Consider the following 18,391-nt stretch of genomic DNA (forward strand, 5'->3'; position numbering starts at 1 on the left):
ATCAAGCTTAAGGTGAACCTTTACCACACCTCTGATGAAGTTCCTTCTTAGAACACAATTCTATAAGGACGTCAACATATAGGCTACACAGATTCAAGTAAATGATCAGAATACTGCCATATTTGAACATAAATGCTAATATTCTGTCTGCATACTGTTCTGTAACGTAGTGCCCGGATGCAATGGCCTGTACTTTGAAGATGGATGTATACGTGGGTGGTGTCTGGGCAGAGTGTGGGCAGGGCACATTTACATATGTAAAATATAAAATTTTATCACGGGTGCATCTCTGCACCTGTGTGGGGTTAGCAAAGGGGGTGTGAGAGAGGGAATTAGGATCTTTGTGCATCCTGTCTGCAGGGTATAGGAGGAATGGTGTCTTTGTCACTGCCTAGTTTTCATTCTTGCTTCTTCCTTATTGATGGGTGGGGGGGAGGGGGGCAGGGCTTGGGCTCAGGCTCTCACCACCTCCTTCACACAATACACATGTCCCTTCAGTTGATGAGCATACTAAATAGTATTTTTAGGAATGATGAGATTTTTCTTACCCCCCCCTTTTATATGCTAATATACGCATACGAATTTCTATGAGCGTTGGAGCTGTTACCACTGTAGCCGGCGCTAAAAACCGTACTTATGCCTTAGTGTAAAGTTCTTGTGTTCTATGGAGCTGCTTCATAAAATGTTTTCTTCCTCAATAGTGTGTGAAATCAAGCTTTAAAAACCTATAATTTTCTGCCATTCCAAGCACAAGAACAATGTATCAGGCAGAGCTGATCTTAGAAAACAGAAGAAAATATATATTACGTTCTCGAGGAACATTTTGCAAAATAATTTGAGTAACTGAAGAACACAATTTTTGTCCATGTTGGGCACTGGCTAGTGTTGGTGTGTCATTCTGGGCCAGGGTATGCATGTATATTCTGCCCTGGCAATATTCCTCACCCTAGCTTAGAAAACAGACCCTGACTGGCTGAAAAAAAAATTGAGGAAGACCATGGCAATTCAACTCACTGAAGTGTTGACAAGTTGCACTACTGTGGGCAGAAGACAGACAGGTACACCTGATGCTGGGAAAGTGTTGGGAAGAAAGGGAAGGGAAAAGGGCAAGCTGACAGGAAAGAAGAAGACAGTAGAGAAGGCCTAACTCAATTCTCCCCCTCCCCCCCCCCTTCTCTTTAGTGGCACTCAGATTACTGGGAAAAGGAAAGGGGACTGAGAGAAACAGCTGGAGACAAGGAGGGAGAAAATGTAGAAGGATTGAGTAATGGAGACAAGGAGGGGAAGAGAGTTGAGTGAGTTTTGGCTGTCTTGGGGTTGGGAGAGGGAAGAAAATGGGCCAAATTGGGGAAATGTGACAGCAGGGGCCAAGGGACTGAGTAGGCTCCTATGAATTTTAGCAGGTACCAGCTAGTATTGAATAAATTTCCTATGAAATAATTTGGAAAATTAGGAGGGTAGTTATGGGTTACTGTTAACTTGGATTTTAGCACGGGGGTCTCATTTTATGCAATGATACCCTATTCTAAAATAGCTCAACTTGTGGTAAAATAACCTGACTTAACAGTAGCTTGTGTTGATAATTCTCCCCTCCCACTTTAATAAATATGTTGACCTCTTCATATTCTTATGAAGTAAAACCTGATCAGTGAGTAGAAAGAAATTAAAAGAAGGTTTTAAATGAGTTTATGGTGAGGGCTTCATATTCTGTGCTGTACTTTGTACATTACTTACCTTTTCTTAATGGGATATAGAGATTTGAAGTTGTATTTTACCATTGAGATAGATGAATGGACCACCTCCATAAGAAGACAGACTTGAATTGCATCATCTTTATAAATATGTCACCTGCAGCATAGCATTCTAAATCGCTAATGACTCATCAAGTTGAGGACCACACATTCACTAGTCAGCAACTCTTTCCCAAGGTCAATTATAGTGTATAATAATTTAATCATAATACCATATAAGCAAAATCTTTTATAGTTGAAGGGCTATAGTAGGATTGAGTTGTCAATGACCTCAGAAGTAATATGCCAGGCCAACACTGACCAAATCATTCTACTTAAGTAAAGATATGCTATACCGGCATATTTAAGGGAAGCAGTCTGAAGGAATGAGTGTATATTAGCATGTATTTGACAACCAGATCTCCAACCTTCTGATGACCACCCCAGACTACAAGACATTCAGAAAAGAAATAAAAACTATACTTTTCAAGAAATTCCTGAAATAGCCCTAACTTCACGTACTCTTTAACAACGCTAAAATTGACAAAGGATCTACTCTTTACTACCATAGCAATGACAATTGTGCTCCCATTGAAACCCCCTTTTATAAATCTTTTGTAAGCCGCCTTAATCTTAACAACCAGAGAAATATCAAAAGATCTACTCTTTACCACTCTAGTAAATCTATTGTTCTCCCATTGTAACCCCCGTTTATAAATCTTTTGTAAGCCGCCTTGAACCGCAAGGTAATGGCGGAATAGAAATCTCTAATGTAATGTAATGTAATGTAATTTGATAGCATGCCTTAAAAAATTTATTCCACACAAATCAATTTAACATCCATCTAAAATTATTTTCAGCTGTGGAACACAAATTCTGTACATCAGGGAGCCTATGCCCAGGGACTGGTGCTGTGCAATGACTGCTCTGGAATGGGGGTGGGCCCGGTGGGGGGAGAGGAAGTTTAAAATGGGGGGAAAAAAACCCCTATGACTAAGGCCTTTGGGACTGTAGTCTCAGCTGAGGCTGGTTCTGATTGAAAGACAACAGAAGCAGAAAGAAACCGTAGAGCTATATATCTTGAAAATGAGAAAGCAACTTTTAAATAAAATTATTTTTCAGCAAATTTGAGTGTGACCACTTGATATGTCAGCAGTGGCTATTACAGTATTACTGTTTGAATATTTGTCTGGTAGGCTTCACAAGGTCATAGAGCACTACTGAGAGGGAATAGGAAGCTGTCTTCCAGCATGCCAGGGTCACACTTGTGGAACACTTGTTTGGGATGGTGTGGAAATACGATACATCAGCACATCAGATGTTTGGGGAGCATTTCTGGCTGAGAAATGCTTCTATTAGATTTTTTTCTGTTCCTCGAGTGACCTGTATCATAACTCTCAAATCTTGGAAGGCCTATGTGTGACATCAGATAAAATTCTAGGAAATTATAAATAAGTACAGTTTTGGATCTGGCAATGAGTGTGGAAAAAAGATCACCTGACTCCAGATCACTAGTGACAAACCGCAGTGCACATGAAAACAATGTTTCTTTCCTCTTGTTTATTTAAAAAGTGTAAAGGAGAAAAGGGACAGATGGTTGTGAGGAAGGAAAAAAAGGAGACAAAGGTTTAGAAGAGAAGCAGGGTGTTAGCATTTTCAGATAAGATCCTCCAGATATTGCCAGAATGATATTGTACCTTAATACCACATCATTCATCAGAGCGTTCAGAAGTTTTATTCAGACAACTGCTACAGCTGATCCCAATCAGCAGAAGTTGCAGTTGTAGAAGTATCTTCAGGGGAGAACAAAGTGAAGGCCGACAAAATCTCATCTGCTTGTTGATCCGTGTAAGAGAGGGTGGCATCCCAGCCGGTGGACGACATGTTGAATCAATCCCAAACAAAGGTACTGGATTCCCAATCAAATATACTGGGTCGATAGTCTAGCAAGTAGTCTCCCAAAGGATAGAACCAAACAAATAAACAAAAATAAAGGAGAACTCCTTATGTATAGAAGAGAAGACTTTCAACCAGAGAGGTGCTCAGAACCTTGAATAAAGGTGATGAAAAACACTAACTGGGGAAAAACCCCTATAAGTGTTTCAATGCTCTATCATTGCATCTTCTCCATTGGAAGAAAGAAATCCGTGAAAAACTTGTGCAAAAACTTAACTGGTGTCAAAAATATATATATATATATAATATAAGCAAAGCGTGTTTGTAATAATGTGCTGAAACTTAGCTGGCATGGGTGGTTAGGAAGCAGGCTCACTCCAGCAGGCTCTAACGCGTTTCGCCATTGGCTTCCTCAGAGAGCCTTCAAAAGCTGGAACAGAGTGAAACTTCTTCCTGCCAAAGCAAAGACAGATGCTGTTAAAATTACATTTTTATGAAATCAGTATATACACACACACTTAACTGAACTCTCATCGCCTCCAACGGTTACCTTCCTCGTCACCCAAAATTACATCACTTCCTGGTAATGTGACCTGCACTTGAACTCCCAGATCATATGCTGATGCAACTGTCAATCTTAGTGGAGGAACGCCCACCATTCCACTTCTCTATTCAGACTAGCCGGGCTGACAGTCTGCCAATGGAAGATCCAGGCTTGTTCCCGTTTCCATAGCAAAGCTTGCTTGTTCCCGCCCCTTCTTAAAGTAGGGGCTTCCAACCCTACAAACCAGTTCCTCTAAAGCAGGGGTGCCCACACTTTTTGGGCTTGCGAGCTACTTTTAAAATGACCAAGTCAAAATGATCTACCAACAATAAAAATGCTAAACATATATATATATATATATACACCGAGTGTACTTTGTATTTATGTTCAAATATTTTTTTTATTATACAGCCCCCCTCCCCTGAAGGCCTGACCCCCCCCTGAAGGTCTGTACATTCCCCCTCAAAGGTTGACTCCCCCCCTGAAGGCATGCACTACCCCTTGAAGGACTGCACTCCCCCCCCCCCCCCGAAGGCCTACCCTCCCCACATCCATTTACCTAATTCCAGCAGGGAGCAGTCTGCAGAGAGGATCGCTGGTACTTTAGCGATCCTTGCAGGTTGCCATAGGCCTTAGGAGCTGTCTTCCCTCTGCCCCAAGCCTGTCTCTGACTTAGAGGAGGGGCAGGACCACGGCAGAGGGAAGACAGCTCCTGAGGCCTATGGCAACCTGTAAGAATTGCTAAAGTACCACCTGCCACCGGCCGTCTCCCATTCGTCCCCTTTGGAGATCCCCACAGGAATAAGGAAGTTAATTAATAGAATACTTAGGCACAGAAAAACAAAGAAATACTTCCAAGAACTGCCCCATAAGAACTGCCTGTCACAATGCTCATTAGTGGAATTGAATAAAAGACAAGTACAATGGATTTAGAAGGGGGACGATCCGCCCGGGTGCACGGCTTGGAGAGGTGCACAGCCGGCCAGGTCCGGGTCATCCTGCCTTTCTTTTCCCCAGGTCCGCGCACGGGGCTTGCGCCTGCCTGGTCCCGCGCCGACGCTCGAATGGTGCCGTCAACTCCCGCGAGTCTCGCGATAACCAACAGCACCATTTGGGCGGCGGGTGCGAGCCCCGTGCGCAGACCGGTGGAAAGGAAGGGCAGGAGGGCCCGGACGGCTGTGCATCCCTCCAAACCGTGCACCCGGGGCGGGGGCGGACCGCCCCACCTCGGTACGCCACTGATTGGGAGGCCGATTTTGGGGTTTTTAAAATTGTATATCGGGCAGCATTAGGCCTCGCTCTTACCTCAATCATTACAGGCGCTTCTATTTCTTGTGATGCGCTGAGCTCTGTCCCCCACCGACCTTCACCCCGCCCTTCCAGCACTCTGATTGGCCAGCGTTCTTTAAGAGGTGGGCCAGTCAGGAGGGGAAAAAAAGAGAAGGGAAGAAGGGAACCTGCTTTGCGATCGACTGGGGTCGCCTGAGCGAACGACCTGTCGATCGCGAACGACGCGTTGGGCACCCCTGCTCTAAAGTGTGGGATGAAGTTTGCCAATGTTGTGTAAGAGGGGCTCCCATGTCGCCTCAACGGATCTTACTAAGGTGTTCCGTGATCCGAACCCGGATGGTCCTGGTGGTGTGACCTATATACAAGAGTTGACATGGGCATATAATCATATATACCACTCCCTCAGTACTGCATTTCTTGTATTGTTTTAAAGTATATGACTTTTACATTACCAGGAAGTGATGTAATTTTGGGTGACGAGGAAGGTAACCGTCGGAGGCGATGAGAGTTCAGTTAAGTGTGTGTGTATATACTGATTTCATAAAAATGTAATTTTAACAGCATCTGTCTTTGCTTTGGCAGGAAGAAGTTTCACTCTGTTCCAGCTTTTGAAGGCTCTCTGAGGAAGCCAATGGCAAAACGCGTTAGAGCCTGCTGGAGTGAGCCTGCTTCCTAACCACCCATGTAAGTTAAGTTTCAGCACATTATTACAAACACGCTTTGCTTATATTATATATATATATTTTTTGACACCAGTTAAGTTTTTGTACAAGTTTTTCACGGATTTCTTTCTTCCAATGGAGAAGATGCAATGATAGAGCATTGAAACACTTATAGGGGTTTTTCCCCAGTTAGTGTTTTTCATCACCTTTATTCAAGGTTCTGAGCACCTCTCTGGTTGAAAGTCTTCTCTTCTATACATAAGGAGTTCTCCTTTATTTTTGTTTATTTGTTTGGACACAACAAGTACTACACTCTGAACGGTAAATCATTTTTTTTCCGATTTAACCATTGTTATATCATTAACACACAATTACACTTCCAATCACAGATTTAAATATTGATTTGGAAGTCTGTGTTATGCATGTACACACACCTGCTTATACAATGCGTTGCAGCAGTCTATGCAGGAAATTACCAGAGAATGAATCAGTGTATTCAAGGAAGCTGGTTCTAATAGTTTGGCAAGGGAGCGAATCATTCTGAGACGATAGAAACACTTCTGAATAACTGTGCTAATGTGAAGATGATAAGAAAATTTATTATCAAAGGTAACTCCTAGTAGTTTTAAGGAAGGTACAATTTTGATAGGAAGGAAGGATAGAAGGAAAGAGATGCTGAGGTGGAGGAGGGAATAGAAACATAGAAAGACAACGGCAGAAAAGGGCCACAGCCCATCAAGTCTGCCCACTCTATTGACCCACCCCATTGAGTGCTAGTGACCTAGTTCCTTAACTTGACCCTCGTAGGGATCCCACGTGGATGTCCCATTTATTCTTAAAATCGAGCACGTGGCCTTGATCACCTGCACTGGAAGTTCCAGTGATCTACCACCCTTTCCGTGAAGAAATACTTCCTCGTGTCACCACTAAATTTCCCCCCTCTGAGTTTGAGGGGGTGCCCCCTTGTGACCGAGGGTCCCTTGGGAAAGAATATATCGTTTTCCATCTCGACGCGACCAGTGACGTACTTAAATGTCTCAATCATGTCACCCCGTTCTCTGCGCTCCTCCAGGGTATAGAGCTGCAGTTTGCCCAGTCTTTCTTCGTATGAGAGACCCTTGAGTCCGGCGACCATCCTAGTGGCCATCCGCTGGACCGATTCAGCTCGAAGCACATCTTTCCGGTAATGTGGCCTCCAGAATTGCACACGGTATTCCAGATGAGGTCTCACCATGGTTCTGTAGAGTGGCATTATGACTTCAGGTTTGCGGCTGACGAAGCTTCGATTGATACATCCCATCATTTGCCTTGCCTTAGATGAGGCCTTCTCTACTTGTTTAGCAGCTTTCATGTCTGCACTGATGATTACCCCCAAGTCCCGTTCCTCTGAAGTCCTAGCTAGCGTTTCTCCATTCAAGGAGTATGTTCTGCATGGATTTCCGCTGCCGAGATGCATGACCTTACATTTTTTAGCGTTGAAGCCCAGCTGCCATGTCGAGGACCAGTTTTCCAACGTGATCAGATCCTGCGTCATACTGTCCTTGAGGTTGCTTTCACTTACTATGTTACACAGTTTGGCATCGTCGGCAAACAGTGATACTTTACCCTGAAGCCCCCGGGTCAGGTCTCTTATGAATATGTTAAAAAGGGATGGTCCCAGGACTGAGCCCTGCGGCACTCCGCTAGTCACCTCCGAAGTCTCAGAGAGGGTGCCGTTGACCACCACCCTCTGAAGTCTTCCACTCAGCCAATCATTGACCCATGCAGTTAGTTTCTCACCCAACCCCATCGATTTCATCTTGTTTAATAGTTTACGGTGTGGGACACTGTCGAAAGCTTTACTGAAATCCAAGTATACTATGTCCAGAGCCTCTCCTGAGTCTAGTTTTCCTGTCACCCAATCAAAGAAGCTTATAAGATTAGATTGGCATGAAAGGGAAAATTGTTGAGCATGGGTGTGAGGGAAAGAGATGGTGTACATGGGGAAAGGAAGAAAGAGGAGAATGTTGGGCATAGGAAGAGAATTGTTGGACATGTTGGTGGGAGAGGAGTAAGGTAGAGAGAGATGAGAGGGAGAAATGTTGGATGTGGTATTGGAGAGGGAACAGTGGGACAGATACAAGAGGGAAGAAAGTTGGACCTGGTAATGGAGGGAATGGAGGAAGAGATGTTGCATGGTTCTGGAGAGGGGTAATAGAAGGAGAAATGTTGGGCAGGGGTAAAAGATACTGCACACAGTCCAGGGGGGATGAGAGAGGGAGAAATGTTGGATGTGGCAGTAGAAGGAGTTGGAGCGATATACCCTGGTATTTTATTTTGATTGTATGTTGAATGTTATGTATATTTTTGGTAAGATGTTTGAAATATTCGTGAAGTACTATTATGTGTGTGTGGTACTTCGCCTTGTGAAAGGAGGATTAGAAACAAATAAACCATATGGTGACAAATGTGAGGTGCTGAATTTTCGGCACTGAAAAGCATTCTAAAAGATGCTAAAAATTCCCCTATAGGAATCTAGTTTCAGAGGAGCTTGAAGAGTTGCTCCATCTTTGAGGGGAAAGATCATGAGTTTGGATTTGTTGATATTGAGAGACAGTTTATTGGAGTCTAACCATGATTTAATCGTCCCTAATTTCTGATTAATGGAAGCTACCTCTTCCGTACTGGTAAGATCGATGGGATGAATAAGTTGCACATCGTCCGCCTACGCAAATGTGGTAAAGCCAATAGATTGGCCCACTGTTAGAAGGGATGACAGAAAGATGTTGAAAAGTAGTGGGGACAGAATGGATCTTTGCGGTATTCCATAGCTAGTGGAAAAAGATTCTGAAGAAGAGCCATTGAAAGCGACCTTTGATGATCTGTCAGTAAAGTAAGAAACGAACCAATCCATGACCTGATCGGATAGACCAATATTGTGGAGTTGCGCTAAAAGCAAATTGTGATCTATAGTGTCAAACGCAGCGGAAAGGTCTAGAGAGATGAGCAGTACAGATTGGTGATGGTCGAGGTGGTATAATATTTTAGTGGTAAGTCCGAGCAGAGAGAGTTCTGTGGAATGACCATGACGAAAGCCAGTTTGGTTGTGATGGAGTACATTAGTTTTCTTGACAAAGTCTGAAATTTGATGAAAAACTATTTTTTCAGTGAATTTTGCCGTGAATGGTATGTTTGCTATGGGACGGTAATTAGTCAAGTCCTGAGTGCTAATATTCTAGTCTTTAATGATTGGATAGACTATTGATTGCTTCCAAATTTTTGGCAAGGATCTGGTTGTTAGACTTGAGTTTACCAAATCTTGGATGTATGGACCAAAAATAGAAAAAAAGAAAAGAATCAGCATCTCAAAATCTCTTCATTATACCCTCTCTAAAACTGATTAACACTTTGCGCTCCAACAATTTTGCAGTTACTGCTCCTACTCTCTGGAATTCACTGCCGAATTATATCCGAAGCGAACCTGATTTAAAACAATTTAAAGTAAAATTAAAAACATTTCTGTTCCAGGATGCATTTGGATAATAACTGTCCTGTTAAGGACAATATTTTATAATTTTAAGAATTATAATGTAATGTAATGTAATTTATTTCTTATATACCGCTACATCCGTTAGGTTCTAAGCGGTTTACAGAAAATATACATTAAGATTAGAAATAAGAAAGGTACTTGAAAAATTCCCTTACTGTCCCGAAGGCTCACAATCTAACTAAAGTACCTGGAGGGTAATAGAGAAGTGAAAAGTAGAGTTAGAGGAAAAATAAAAATAAAATAAACATTTTAACAAGACAGCATTGATCTAAATACTTTGGAAGGTAGAAGAGAGGAGAGAAAGGAATAGAAGCAGAAGGGGGAGCCGTTGAACAGTAGAATTCTGGAGAAATTTAAATGATAGAAATAGAACAAAACAAAGACAAAAGGCAAAACAATAGATAAGATTAAAGATAAATCATAAGCTGGAAAGAAAAATAAAATAAAACTTTGTCTTCAATCCACGGTTTCAGCGTCAGTGATGAAGTGGAGCAAGTAAGTTTAGGAGGAGTGATTGACGTTTCCAGAAAGGGCTTCTTCAGGGAAGAGACTTGGCAGACAGTCCCAGGATGCCTATGTCTCCTCCCCTGAGATGTTCTCCCATCCATGCATTCCCTCCCAGACACACTGCCCGTGCCCCAGCCGCTCCAAGGAGGCTGCCCCAGATGAGGCCCACGGTGAATGCAGGATTCTCTCCTCTGCGGGAAAGCCGCCCGGAGCCGACAGTCGATCTTCTTAGCGGATTGCATGGGGGGAAGAGTTCACACTCTTGGTAGGATCGGGTCTGTGTGCTCTCGGTGGTTGTGGCTGGTCTCGTTGCTGCTTAGGTGTAAAAGCAGTTGATCTCCACTGCTGCTGATATTTAAAAGCAGGCAGATTGATCTCTCCAATGGACTGCAGGGGGAGGAGTTCACACTCCTGGCAGGATCGGGTCTGTGGGCTCTTGGTGGTTGCGGTAGGTCTCGCTGCTGCTTGTATGTAAAAGCAGTTGTTTTTCTACTGCTGCTGATATTTAAAGCAGGTAGATTGATCTCTTAAACGGGATATAGGGGGAGGAGCTCACATGCCTGGTTGGATCGGGGCAAGGGCTCCTATTATAGGCTGCTTAGGTGTAAAAGCAATCAAACGTTGTTTCTCCCTAACCTACTATACTGTCCTTTTATGTTGCACTTTTCTTTTCATGGATTGTAGTTCCTCCCCACTTACCTACTGTAGTCTGTTCAAAGTTGGGCATTAATATGTTCCATGGATTTTATCCAGTTTTCCCCTGTTTTTATACGTTTTTATGTTTTAATAAGTCTTTATATAATTTTATACTGTACACCGCTAAGAAATTTGAGTAAGCGGTTTAAAAAGCTTTTTAATAAACTTGAAACTTGAAACTTGTAATATATTTTAATCTACTCTGCAAATTAACTGATTTAGTGTCAGTAAATTGATTCAGCAGCTCAAAGAAAATGCTGCTCTGAGATCTGGTTTCCAACAGTACACATGCATTGTGTTTCAGTTTCAGGCCTGTTTCATATTTCCAGCACTTTCCAGGGAAGTCTGATATTCATCCATTGTGGTCACTCTACCATCTTAACCTTTAGATCATGTTATGAACACTGTGAATTGAGATAAGGACAGTTGGCAACCAAATGGCTTCATTGTGTTGTGTACAAAATGTTCATGTTTCACTCAGCTACTAGGCTGATGATCCAAGTCCCTGAACAAAACATAATGCCAACACTTCCTACTTCATATAACTTTCATTATGTAAGGTCAGACCAGCTAGCCCATTGGACAGGCCACTGTATGGCAGTCCAATTTTTCCCATGGGATGTTAAATCATGTACTAGTAAAAAGAAATGTTTTGAGCCTGAATCGACAGTAGGGTCACCAACTCAAAGCCAAAATTTGCTCATTCAGACCTTGGAGGGAGTGAAACCTAATGAAGCGGGAAAAGTATTAGTCAATAATTTGTGAAGAGTAGAGGGCTCAAAATAATAGAAGAAAGTACTATTTCTCAGAGGGGGTAGTAAACACCTGCAACAAACTTGCAATAGAGGAGGTAGGAATCTAAGCAGTGGCAGAATTCAGGTGTGAATGACACAGACAAAGGGGGTCAATCGGATTCCATCTCCTCAAAAGTGGAGTTTTGGCTATAGCAGGGATAATTGTTATCTTGATGGTGCTTCACATCTCTGATATTTTTGTTTGTATTTTTACAAGCAAGTAAAAAAATATAGAATTGCATATCACTCTTTTCAATATTTAACATTAAATGATCTCTGTCCTGCCTTCTTAGATGGTTGTCAAGGAGTCATCTTATATGAACTCTAAGGCAGGGGTGTCAAAGTCCCTCCTCGAGGACCGCAATCCAGTCGGGTTGTCAGGATTCCCCCAATTAGTATGCATGCACTGCTTTCATTGTATGCTAATAGATCTCATGTATATTCATTGGGGAAATCCTGACAACCCGACTGGATTGCGGCCCTTGAGGAGGGACTTTGATACCTTGCTGTAAGGGATCCCTCGGCTCCATATACACTTAACTCTTACAAAGTTCCAACCAGGAGTTATATGGATACAGGACACCCCGACCTATAAAGTAGATTGTAGAAGTTTTAACAGAGGCAAGGAAAGGACATGCTATTTTACCACTAACTTGTGCTATTTTATGCAATGAGGCCTAGTTATTAACTGGGGTTAACAAGCCCTCTTTTACTAAGCTTCGGCCTAGAGCGTTAAATGCTCCGACGCTCATAAGAATTCTATGAGCGTTGGAGCATTTAGCAGCTTAGTTAAGGGGGGGGAGAGGGTTTAAAGGAATAAAAAAGAAAAAAAAAATTCAAATATTCAAAAGCACAACGGCAATCAGCAAGCTATTTTAAGAATGCAAAATGTTTGCAGAATTGCCACATAGTTTTTAAATTTTTGTCATAGAATTGCTCTTGTTTTGGAGGGGGATCAAAGCTGGTTGGACTTAAGCATGCACAGATTCTCAAGGCCCCATGATGGCCGGTTGCGCCATACATTTTATGCAGCTGACAGAGTCGCCTTCCTGGGGTGTAAGGCAGGCAAGAAACATTTTTGGGGTGCTCCCATTGTTCTGACACCCTAAGGAGCTCATTGCTTACACCCTAAGGAGCTCATAAAATGAAAATACGTCTAAAACCCCGCCTAAATTGGCAATAATCCAAGTGCCAATAATCAAAACAGGTTTTAGACGTATCTAAAAGCAGCTTAGACCTTTTCACTGCCATTGTGCGCTCAGAGTGAAAAGGGGTGTTTTTCAGGGCGTGATTAGGACAGGAGGTGGGCCGACCTAAACTTAAGTCATCCTGCAGCAATAATTGAAAGTTTAACGAGCTAACGACTTACAATTATTTGAATTTTTTACTATAATTGTTTATTGCCTCTGTCTAGCTTATTGCTGAACACTGTAGGGTGAATGTCTTCTAAAAGGCAGTAAATAAATCCTAATAAATGAATATGCTTGCTTTATTTATATATTTATATTTAGTAGAAATGTTATTATCTGTCTTGATTTGCAACGAATATTCATTCTATACCATAGCATATCCGGGAAAAGACTTCAAACGCCCAAGGAGCTTGAAAAATTCATTTTTAAAAACACTTTGTAGGGGCTTGAACATCATCACTGGTCGAAAAACCCGCCAATCTTTTTTTTCTTTTTATACGTGTTATTTAACTCATTTATGTGCAGTCATTATATTAGTAGTATATAAGTATATTGTTTAAGTTCTTATAGAAATACTGGTATTATTACGGTATTCAAATTTAACCATTGATTTTCTCTAGATTAAATAAAGCACTTAGCTTGCTCCCAACAGAACTTAGGCCGGGCCGTCTCGCTCCTGGAGAGCTTCTTCAGGGGAAGTGCTTGTTCATTGTAAATGGATTAGAAACTGCTATTGCTGCGGTGATCTGACTGCTATATTAGACCCCAAAGGTCTAATAAATAACCTATCAAATTACAGACCAATCGCTTCTATCCCAACATACGTCAAAATAATAGAAGGGCTAGTAGCACAACAACTGTCCATGTACCTAGAAGCCCACAACATCCTACATCCATCCCAATCCGGATTCAGAACCAACCACAGTACAGAAACTCTCCTGGTATCTTTACTAGACATAGCTCGAAGACACCTCAGCCAAGGAAACAGACTGCTAATCATCCAATTTGATCTCTCAGCTGCATTCGATCTAGTGGACCACTCCATACTTCTCCAGATACTAGACGCAATAGGAATTTCAGGTAAAGTTCACAACTGGTTCCAAGGCTTCCTTAAAACTAGAACATACAGAGTCAAATCAAAAGACATTCTATCTGAACCATGGACCAACCCATGCAGAGTACCACAAGGCTCTCCCCTCTCTCCCACACTTTTCAACCTATTCATAGCTTCCCTAGGCACCACCCTGGACGCCCTAAATATTACTTCTTTCAGCTATGCGGACGACATAACCATCCTCCTTCCATTCGACATCCACAACCCAATCTCCACAGGACACCTGAAAACCACATTGGAAACAGTAGAAAAATGGATGACAAATCATAAGTTGAAGCTGAACTCAGACAAAACTAAATTCCTACTACTAGAGAAGGACAAAAAACCATCCCTAACAGAACTGGAAGTAAACTCAATCAAGTACCCAATACAGAGCTCCCTCAAAATCCTAGGTATACATTTAGACAGACGCTGCACAATGCAAACACAAATCCATAAAATCACCCAAAAAGCATTCTTCACAATGCGAAATCTAAGAAAAATCAGAAAATTCTTTAATAAAGACCAATTCAGGATCATTGTCCAATCCCTTGTGCTAAGTATTGTAGACTACTGCAACAGCCTTTACTTACCTTGCCCTACCAACACAATAAAACAACTACAGACCATCCAGAACACAGCCCTCAGACTCATATACTCACTCAGCAAACACGACCACATTACCAATGCATAATTAGAATCTCACTGGCTACCAATAAAAGCAAGAACACAATTCAAACTCTACTGTATAATTTTCAAAGTAACCCACGGCACGGCACCCAGTTACCTAAACAACCGTTTTCACTACTACCTCTCACCCAGAAGAAGGAGAACACAGAACCTTTTCACCTACCCACCTCTCAACGGCACTCGTCGTAAGAAACTTTATGACAACCTTCTGGGGACACAGGCAGCTAAAATCGACTCTGACATCTCAAAACTACTGACCAAAACAACAGACATAAAAGAGTTCCGTAAAGAAATAAAAACACTACTGTTCAAAAAATATCTCCCATCACTCTAACCACCACCCAATGAGTTCCCAATCAACGCCTTTGGAAACACCCACCTATAGTATCTCTTTGTCTGTGATCTAGAATGTACTGTAACTCTTTTACACTACACCTGATTTAACTTGATTCAGTTGATATGTATTACCTTCTGTTATATGTATTATCTTCTGTGATATGTATTATCTTCTGTGAAATTGAAGTATCATAATTCTTTACTGTTCCTGTAACTTACTCTTATCCTGAAATGTAATTCTACTGGAATTGCCCAGATATCTTCTATATTGTAATCCGCCTAGAACCGCAAGGCACAGGCGGAATAGAAATCCCTAATGTAATGTAATGTAATATTGTGTACCCAGCTTGCTAACGCTGCACTGCCGCTTTTCGATAATAAAAAGCATACTGACAAATATTTCTTAGAACAAAAACTGGTCTTAAAGAGACGCCCTCTATGGGCAGCCTCAGGGTATTGCTCCTTTCCTATGCCTCTGTGTACTCAGGCTGTTTCTGGTTAGTTACCAAGTTCAATATGCTGTTGGCACATTGCAGCACAAGAACAGGTTCAGCTTTCCCTTTGCTGGGGTCGTGCATGTTCTGATTTGCATGAATTGCTTCTTAATTGACCAGGTAGTGCGTGTTAACTCGGTAAAGTTAAATGATTAAACAGCAAGTTGGTGTCAGCAATGACTCAGCTAAGTAAAGAGCTGAAAGACCCAGACAAATGAATAACAGAAAGAAGAGATTGGCTTGATAGTCCATTAGCATGGTGAAAGGCAGCACGTTTTCTTTCTGATGCATCTAATGGAAATTCACTGGTCGATGTGGTAAACGAATGACTCCATTTCCAAGGAATTAAGATGTTTTATTGTTGAAACAGTACTCAATGGGCATCTGCATTGGTAGTCTAAATAGTTGTGTGTTGGATTGTGTAGGTTTTCTTACCTTTAATGAAGGTCCTATCTGAAGAGGATGAGGTGGGGAAAACCTGAGGCAAACATAGCTGAAGCTGTACTTTTTTTTATACAGATAGACTACTGTAACCATGGAATGTCCACTCTGCCGGTTCTCAGCTTCTTACCACTCATTTAGTACTACACTTGCCAGCATCTAATTATTATTGGCTCTATTTTCAAACCCAATGGTCAGCATATTTTTAAAAGTGCCAGCCAAAGTGTTAAAAAAATACACGTCATGTGGTAGTGAATACATGATAATGCCCTGCCACTGGTTACTGTTCATATTTATGTATTCATTTCTATAGCCCGTCCTTCCCAGGAGCCCAGAATGGGTTACAATAAAATAAAATGAGGTTGAATGTACGGAGAGTTGCTAGAAGGGATAATACAATTGTTATTTTCAAAAGGTATTTTAGGTGAATTTTAGGAATTTTAGGTATTTTAGGTGAATATCTCTGAGAATTTTTGGCCATTAATTGCCTATATTAACGCATGGCCATAAATTCAAAAAATTGGTCACTTTCAGGATGCTGTAGAAATGACTGTGGTGCACTTCATACTGTAGCTTTGCAAAAGTACCCTTAAATGTGGTTAGTACGATGGAAAATTGTCAACCAGTGTTCAAGCATGAATCACTATAACCTGCAGTTCCACAGTGAATGGAGAAACTAAAATGAAAGAGGCTGTGGAAAAGACGTTCTTGATGCAGGCTTTTATTCAGTCTGTTTTGAAAATATAGAAACAATCCACATATGCATAAGGTGAAAGGGACCCAACATGTTCCGTGTTTCAATGAACACGTCTTCCTCAGGGGTCCTAATGTTTGCGGATCAAAAAGGCAAGTGTGGATGTTGAGAAATGAACATAATAAACCCAAGTACATTGAATATACTGCAAAGTCTGCTGTTTTATCAGAGCACAGACTGAATAAAAGCCTGCAGCAAAAACAGTCATATGTCTCCAACATTTGCCAATAGTTCTTAATACTTTTCCCTATCAAGGGAGCAACCGATGAAAATCTCAACACTCATGGAATCATTGAGGTATCCATCTTCTTGGTTCTATATTGTAACAACCGATCCCTTGGATTAAAGAAAGCTCTCTTTTTACCTTTATTCATGACTACATTAGCGTACCCCCAATCAATTAGTCTCTTGCTTAAAAAAGCTGATTGTTTCCAAAATTCCCTGTCGGAGCGACAAATCTGATGATACCTTAGAAACTGAGACACGGGGAGACTGTTTTTTAAGTGCAACGGATGCATACTTGAATAGTGTAGCAAATTTTCCTTGTCCATCATTTTGTGATAAATCGTAGTCTCAAAATCGCAATTACTCTGATGAATCTTCACATCCAAAAAGTGAATCTCTGTAGCATAGTATGTCAATTCAAACTTTAAGGTAGAATGACAGGTGTTCAACCCATTCACAAAACTATGCAAACCATCCGCCATCCCTGTCCACAGGACAAAGATGTCATCAATATATTGGATCCACAGCTTAACATATTCAAACCCATGGGCAGTATAAACCCATTTCTGCTCAAATTTGGCCATGAATAGATTTGCAATGGAGGGAGCAAATGATGCACTCATCGCTACCCCTGATATTTGCTGATGTAACTTATTAAAAATGAGATAATTCAATTTCATGACAATAGCTGTCAATTCCATAAAAAATTCAGTTGGTGCTAAACATGGTCGCTCCCTAGAATCCAAAATCTCTTCCACAACTTCCAATGCTTCATATTGTGGAATACAAGTATATAGTGACTTGATATTCAAAGTTGCCATAAGACCTGTGCAAAATCCTTCCTAATGTATTGGCAACTAAAAAATGAGTAGTGTCCTGTACAAAAGACGGATTCTTTTCCACAAAAATATGTTCACAAACTGACAAATTTGTTCCAAAAGAGACCCTCTAGAACAGTGGTCCCCAACCCTGTCCTGGAGGACCACCAGGCCAATCAGGTTTTCAGACTAGCCCTAATGAATATGCATGAGAGAGATTTGCATATAATGGAAGTGACAGGCATGCACATCTGCTCCATGCATATTCATTAGAGTGATCCAGGACAGGGTTGGGGGACCATTGCTCTAGAAGACACAATTAGATGACCCAAGGGTCTTAATGAGTTTATGAATCTTCAGCAAAAAATACAGAATAGGGACTTGGAACTTGCAATTTAACAAAAAACATATTCTGCTTTAGTCAAATTGAGATTCACAGTGCCACTAATTATCCTTGGGTTTATTTGCACATACAGTTACATGGAGAAACCTCACTCATACACCTGGCTATGCTGTATACAATTTCAGTGTCTCAAGAAGAATCTAGTTTTTTCTAGAACAATACTGGAATTAATCCTCTGCACTACTAGAGAACTTGAACTTTTGTATGCAAATACACAAATCCTTAAAGTTGCAATCTCTTTCCCCATGTGCACGCACACTCTCTATTTGCAAGCCGTGTCCAGTGACTATGTCCTCACC

This window comes from Geotrypetes seraphini, chromosome 14 (genome assembly GCF_902459505.1).
Source record: "Geotrypetes seraphini chromosome 14, aGeoSer1.1, whole genome shotgun sequence".
Classification (NCBI taxonomy): Eukaryota; Metazoa; Chordata; class Amphibia; order Gymnophiona; family Dermophiidae; genus Geotrypetes; species Geotrypetes seraphini.